The sequence below is a fragment of the Adiantum capillus-veneris genome, chromosome 17 (assembly GCF_014529385.1).
Source record: "Adiantum capillus-veneris isolate H3 chromosome 17, ASM1452938v2, whole genome shotgun sequence".
NCBI classification, from domain to species: Eukaryota; Viridiplantae; Streptophyta; class Polypodiopsida; order Polypodiales; family Pteridaceae; genus Adiantum; species Adiantum capillus-veneris.
Genome location: NC_140947.1, coordinates 129,423,905 through 129,431,316, shown reverse-complemented (window position 1 = coordinate 129,431,316; position 7,412 = coordinate 129,423,905). Strand labels below are relative to the sequence as shown.

Genomic DNA, 7,412 nt, shown 5'->3' with positions numbered 1-7,412 from the left:
TGCTTGGACTTTGCTTGAAAGTGGAACCCAAGCTACGGATTGCTTGCATTGAGGATTGGGAAAACATTGTTAGACATGCTCATTGCAATGAAGGTGGTGAACAACACCGAGGAGTCACTTCAACGTTCGAAGCTCTCAAGGTACAATGGTCTATTGATATTCATCGCCATGGAAAACCTATTCATCAAGGCATTTGTAAACTCATGTGAATGCATTGTTAAAAAGAATCCTCACATGTCAAATACTCAATGCAATGATTTTGATCTCAATAAGCCAGCAATGTCCTATTACATCAAGGCATTTGTAAACTCATGTGGATGCATTGTTAAAAAGAATCCTCACATGTCAAATACTCGATGCAATGATTTTGATTTCAATTAGCCAGCAATGTCCGTAATCAACACAAATAGAGATAATGTGGACAAGCATCTCACACATATAATGATAGAGCACAAGGTCAAGCTAGTGATTGCCCGATCGTCAAAGAAGCATACACCTTCCAAAGTCAAAGTGGACTACATATGCCATAGAGGAGGAACACCCAAGCGGAGTGGATTGATAAAGCGATTGCAAACATCAAAGATGTGTGGCTGCACATTCAAGGTACAAGTGGAGTTCATAGAGGAACACGACGATGTTCGCATTATTGTCAATTCGGTCCATCAAGGGCATGTTCCTATGTCAAGAAGTGATCTTTATCATTTGCCAATTCACCCATGCGTCATAAAATGTTTCTTGGATTACTTATTTGATGTTGGAAGCTCTCACCATGTTGCACAATTGTCATTGTCCAAAGAAAAGATCCAAATGGAAAGGGCTTCCATACTAGAGCGCACAATCTACAGATTCTTTATGATCCCACGAGATCCAAATGTTGTCATATCGAGCTCGCATTCAAGGTACTTCTAAACAACTACGTGCGATTAGAATCTTTAGTGAGTGTAATAGAATGTGAAAATTTATGGCATGTGTGGATGGTTTTTACAAATAGAGTAAGTAATGATGATTGGACAGCAATGTATATGGAAGCTTTAGCCTACACAAGGTAAGATCCAAACTAATGAGAGTATCCTTACCATAACTACTATGTCTTGATAAATTGTTACGTGTAGGTGATGTACGTCCAACCATATAATCCCAATGCCATGGATCCAAAAGATAGACAATTCATTTTAATATTGCAAGATGAATGGATGCTCGAGATAGCTATGCGTTTTTCTTAAAATAACTCGTGGGCAATTGATAGTACCTTCAAAACAAATGCATTTGGTCTACCATTGTTTGCAACTATGCTTCCCAATCAACTTGGTGTGGATATTCCAATATGTTTCATGTTGTGCACCTCAGATGTTGGTGGTCACCATGAGGTTATAGCTTTAGAACTAACACTTCATAAAGTGTTCTCTAAAATGGGACATATCCGTCCTAGTGCTCTTGTTATTGACAAATCACAACAAGAACTTGAAGCCTTACTCAATGTAGTGGAGGAAGATCCACATTGTTGGATGCATGAGGCAAATGGTGATCGATTGCAAATTTCTTGCCATGTGTTGCTGTGCTGGTTCCACACCAATAAGGCTTGGGTTGAAAATCTTCTTCCATAGGTATTTCGTTTTCTTATAGCATGTTTTGTGAATAGCGGGAATTTTTTGTGATAGTACATTCCTCCTGTGGAAGGTTCCCATGGAGATGCGCGGCGATGTATACGTGGAGATGTCAAATCTCATGCATAGTGCAACAAAGGAAGACTTTGTGGGAAGATACCAACTATTGCTTCAAAAATATGCATCCTACCAGAATATAGTTTGATACATTACAAATGGTTGGTGTGGGGATTCTTGCATGTGGAGAAACTGATGGGCAAAGTTTGGAAGGCTTTTCAACCACGGCAATGTGGACACTACAAATTTAGTAGAACGATTGTGGCAGTACATAAAGTATACCCTTTTGGAAGCACGTATCAATCAATCAATTGTAGAGTTATTGCATGCCCCTGTGGGAGACTCTAAGACTGGCAATCGTATGGGGGGAACCTTGTTGAGATTCTTCAAACAAAAGCAAGAAATAGGTATGGTTTTGTAACTTTCTCTTGCTTGTTACTCAGAAACTATCCTAATATGCATAAAATATGTTTTGGTGATAGCCGATTCAAAGCGATCTGGGCAAAGTGGATAATCTAAAAGGCACACATATCAGCTAAAATAAGGGGAGAATCTCTTGCAAAGATACAAAGAGGACCCAACAAGCTTGCAAGTTGTGGATGAGATGTTGTTGCAATTTCATATACGGAGCATGACTACTCCAAATATATTGTACTATGTGAGCTTACAAAGCAACTATTGTGACTATCCAGATTGGGGTTCAGAATGTAAACATTTATATGGCATTCGTCTTATAGTCATGCGATACTTTCCCCACTTGAATACCATTTTTCCCATAGTGGAAAATGCACACGAGATGATGTGTGGTGACTCTAACGACATTGATGTTGGTGAAAAACTGCAAGAGGAAGAGGTGCTCACTACCTTCAAAGAAGTCCAGGCAACCCTTTTAGCCATACAAGAAGGACTACCATCAAAGAGTGGCAAAGAGAAAGAGATAATCATGCACCAATTGACGATGGCAAGAGATGCCTTGAGATCATTGGTGTCCCCATCTGAAATAGACATGCCATTGGTGGTAGTGTGCATCAAATTCAAGAGCATGTGACCCAAACTCGCTTAGGTCATGGTCATTGTGAAAGATCCAAAGAAGATTTTGATCAACCCAATCATGTGAACATAGCCACTAACCAACACCCAAAGCCACCTCATCACACAGGTGTACTAAGGAGAAAGCATCAACGAGGTTGACATGGAGTGCGTTTTGAAGGAAGGGTGCGAGTTTGGTGCCCTCATTGTTGTACTAAGACATTAATTGTAGATCCTGCTAGTACATTTTTTTGTCATACATGTCATGCATTATTGCCTTTAGCAAAAAAACATTGCTCTGATGGTGTTGAGAAGAGCATTGTGGGGCAAGGTGCTCGGGTTTGGTGACGACTCTAATAGTTTTTATTGTCAAATAGTGGCATGTGAGTATCCCGATTCTGAAAACGAAGAGCGAATCTACACATTGAGCCTTGATAATGGTTGTAACAAGATTAGGGTCCTTGCCTCCAATATGAGGATTCTTCTTGTGTATACAGAACACATTCCAATTCAAATAGATTCTATTTGAAGTTTTAATTGCCATTTTCTTGGTGGTTGTAGATCTCAATTTCTTTCAATTCTCAAAGATTTTTGAGATTGATTTAAACTATATGACCTCGCCATGACATTACATCTCTTTTTATGGCATTATATTTGGTTTTTCATCTCTCTGGAAAAAAGTAAACTCGGGTACGTTTACTTTTTTCCAGTGTCTTATCCAAGCTTAGTGTGCACCCTTGGAAGATACTTTGTGTACATTTGGAAGTAAATTAAAGTACATCTCACCTTTGTGCAAATTAGTTCTTATTCCAAAGAAAATAATCAACCATCAATGCACAAAAAGTGGCATAAAAACTCTATTGTCCTAAGTTGGAAATTCTTAAGACCATAATCAATCACCATTTAAAATAAAATTGATACACCAATGCAAAAAATGTGGCATGAAAACTCTATTGCAATACCTTATCAATACAACTCAAAATCCCTTTCATATGCTCATTGGCTCTCATTGAAAAGAACTATTACAAAGGCTCCATTTGAAAATCGAAAGGCATTGGCCAAAACAAAAGTTTTCATTTGTTCTCAAAAAGTTTCCATTACAAAATTGGCCAATGCCAAAAATGATGATCGCCATAAGAGAGTAAATGGAACGCCATAAATAGTGACATGCCATGGCCCATAATATAAAGTCCCTAATGATCAACCAAGAACTTTTGGGCCCAACTATGCAAGCTTTCCTTTGTCTCCTCCACATCCTCATGCTTGAACATTTTTTTTGATAGCCACAAAAGAAAAACTAATTTTAGCATACACAAGTTAAACATATGAAACACACGATAACTACGTAATTTTTTGATTGAAAAAAAGCCAAAAAACATACCCATTGCCTTGACCTTTTGTGTTGTAAACCTCCCATCATGAGAAATTTTATGATTGTCATGACATAATAGCCACAAACAAACCCATTTGGTTGCATAGGTGTCTATTACAAAAAGCATCAATTAAGAAAGATCTCATCCAAGGAACAATAGCAGTTATAGTAAACCTACAAAAGTACTAATCAAACCTCTATTGAATCATATTGACAATACTGTCGAGGTTTCAAAAGCTCCTCCTTAATAACCTCATGTGAGCAGTAGTTGGAGAAATGTGTGAGTGCCCTAAGAAAACCACGCTCGTTTCACGTAAGTACTTATTGATAATCACGGATATATACATACAACAAATAAATTTTGACTAGTACCTCTCTATGTGTGGCAAGTAGTCAATTATTGAGTACATGGATAAAGAGTCGAAAAACAAGAGTGAACTTTGCCCAAATGGAAACCCAAACAAGCGGCGAATATGGCCATTATAAAATACCATGAGAGTCCAATGTGATCTAAAATGACACAAATTCTAGTATTAATTAAACTTCAAGACGAACTCTAGCGATCTTAGGGGAGATAAATTTCCTAATACCTACTGATAGTTGGAAAGAATGTAAATGTTTGGGCTGCTAAGTCCACCTTTCCAAAGAAATTCTCCACAGCACGTTGACGTATTTGTGAGCATATATGAAAACCACAAACTATCCACGAACCAAACATGCTCAATAATGTCACTAGAATAAATGTGCTCCATCCATCTACAATCCACATGTGGTTTATTACTTATTAGCACTCAATCAATCAAAAAACCAATAACTAATGAAGAAAATAATAGACTTACAAGGCAAACATATTCATTGACTGAGTATTGGCTTCATTGGATACGATGTCATTGGTGAGGTTTATATTGCAATCCACTGCTATGCCATAATGTTTTGATCTCAAATGGAAGACCATGCCACTATAAAGACCACAATCCCATAGCAAAATACATAATTCCAATCACTAATTGTGCATGCAACAAAAAACAAAGCTAAAGGTCAAGGAGAGAGGAGTCACTTTTCCAACTTGGAAGCCTTAGATGATGTAGGTGGACTTTTCCAATCAAAAACACCTCAAGAAATGGTGCCATAGATATCTCTAGTCCCACTACTCCCCATAGGGGAGTTTATCTCTATAGGTGTAGTAGGAGTTTTTGGTTTAGCATACAATTTTGGCTACAAGGAAGAATATAGAGAACATAACAAAATTAGAACCATAAGTGAAAGAACTAATGAAAATCAAATTTTCATCTTACTTTGATATAAATCCCTACATATCATGTACCAGCAATCAAAGAAAGTGAGTTTGAAATTGATTTTCTACAAGAGTTTCACGGAGCCATGGGCGATTGTGTATTCTCAACTCCAAGTGACATCTATATCAATAAAATTAACACTGAACGTTTTAATAAATGGTATTGGACAACAATACAATGTGGATATTTGGAGTTGGATGAGGTGAGTGGCTTACAGAGTGGGCTCCCCATGGTTTTTCTCGAGGACATTATCCTCTTGTGCCTTCTCATCACTCTCATTAGCTTGCTCCTCCATCTCCTTCTTTTTTTCCTTCTCTATTGTTGATGTATAGTCAAAAGATTTAATAGTTACGTTTCACTCAATGATTGGCTTACACTATGTAGTAAAAAAGTTGCAATTGCCCTTTGAAGGTTTTTTTTCAATCGCTTCTATGTGGCGCTCTTTTGCATCTCGAATCGTATGAAATGTAGGGATTCATGGGATAGCATTTTATCATTACTAGCTACATACCACGTCATTGTAGCCGATTTTGATATGTAGCTCAATCATCTGCACACGATGTGGCATCCCATTCTCCCATTGCTGCATCTTTTCTTTCACATATGAATCAAACCATTCATCATATGTTTCATCGGTTTTCTTTTGACGTGGTCGATGTTGTCGACGTTCCCATATGATCGGGGCCCTCTTCTTTACATCTAGTAGATGCTTCTTTCTAGCATTCTTAATCTTAGAACCCTAAGTTAATGAAGCGTTTCTTGGTTTGCCGAATTGCTCTAGAAGATGTGGGCTTTTGAACCATCTCTCCCTCCTTAGGTTGACCACATGGTAGCTTTGGAATGGTGATGAAAATTTGATAACAACTCTCTAAATGGAGCATCATATCGATCCTTTTTTGAAAAGCTCTGTTCTTATTGGGACAATCTTTGGATGCGCGACAATATCGCACTTTAGTGTTGTCACGTTCTCTAGTCTTTTCAATGTAAAAAGCCCCATTCTAAAGACACAAAATTTTAAATGTAATTGATTATATACTTGATTTTACCGTGTGTTAATGGATCTTCACTCCACATTATTACTTCACTTTAATCACAAACAAAACAAAACATATTCAAAAACTTCAATGATGTGAAAAAGATCACGATAAAGTACCAGCCTCCACATCGAACGGCCCAAATGGCTCCATCAACCTGCTGCGTCGATCCCATTTGCAACTGTCCGCGTGAGATATAGACGAGGCCATGACTCTCCCATTAAGCTATCGACCGCCACTTGAAATGGAGGTGTGAACATAGAATCAAATATCAAAAATTACGGGGTGGGGATCACATGGTGTTCACTCAGAGATTACTTGGAGATCACTTTGGGATGGACAGGGTCACACTGCAATCACTTTAGGATAGTTGGGGTCACACTGTAATGACTTGGTAATGGGTGGGGTCACAAGGTGATCACATGTTGATTGGGATTTACACGAGGATCACTTGGTGGTCACTTGATGTTCACATCAAATTTACTTCGGGTTCACTTTAATTGTGATCACATGGTGATCACTTGGGGATTAAACCGCCATCGGATGGTGCAAAACCGATCCCGCCGCCCCCAATCAATAGGGACCGTAGATCCCACCTGACAGAGGGGGTGTCATTTAGTCATGAGGGTGGAAGTGGACTGTCCAAACCCACCACGAGAACGAACGCCGACAGCCCTCCCTTGTTTATAAGTAACACGCCCAAAGTAGAGGGATCTACCGTGGGGGTCTAATCCAACATTGATCCTATCTACATGGGATGAAAAAAATGGCTCCCCCACTATCGCTGCTCACGTCCCGAACTCGAGACGTGCCCCTACACACTCCCACACCTAATCCAGCTCGTCTAGCGCGATTCATTGAAACTAATACGACTCTTACACTATAAAAATCCTCCCCCCCCCCCCCCCCCCCCCCCCCCCCCCCCCCCCCCCCTATTGTGTCAATCCCACGGTCCCAATTCATCATACCGTCGCAAAAGCTCCCCTACCGTCGATCCCTTTACTTTGACCCTGAGCTCCCT

General features: G+C 39.2%; 1 pseudogene; it reads right to left on the bottom strand.

Annotated features, from left to right (window-relative positions):
• Window positions 1-3,883: 3,883 nt before the first annotated feature.
• Window positions 3,884-6,160, bottom strand: LOC147438070 (uncharacterized; annotated as a pseudogene).
• Between the last annotated feature and the right edge of the window lie 1,252 nt (window positions 6,161-7,412).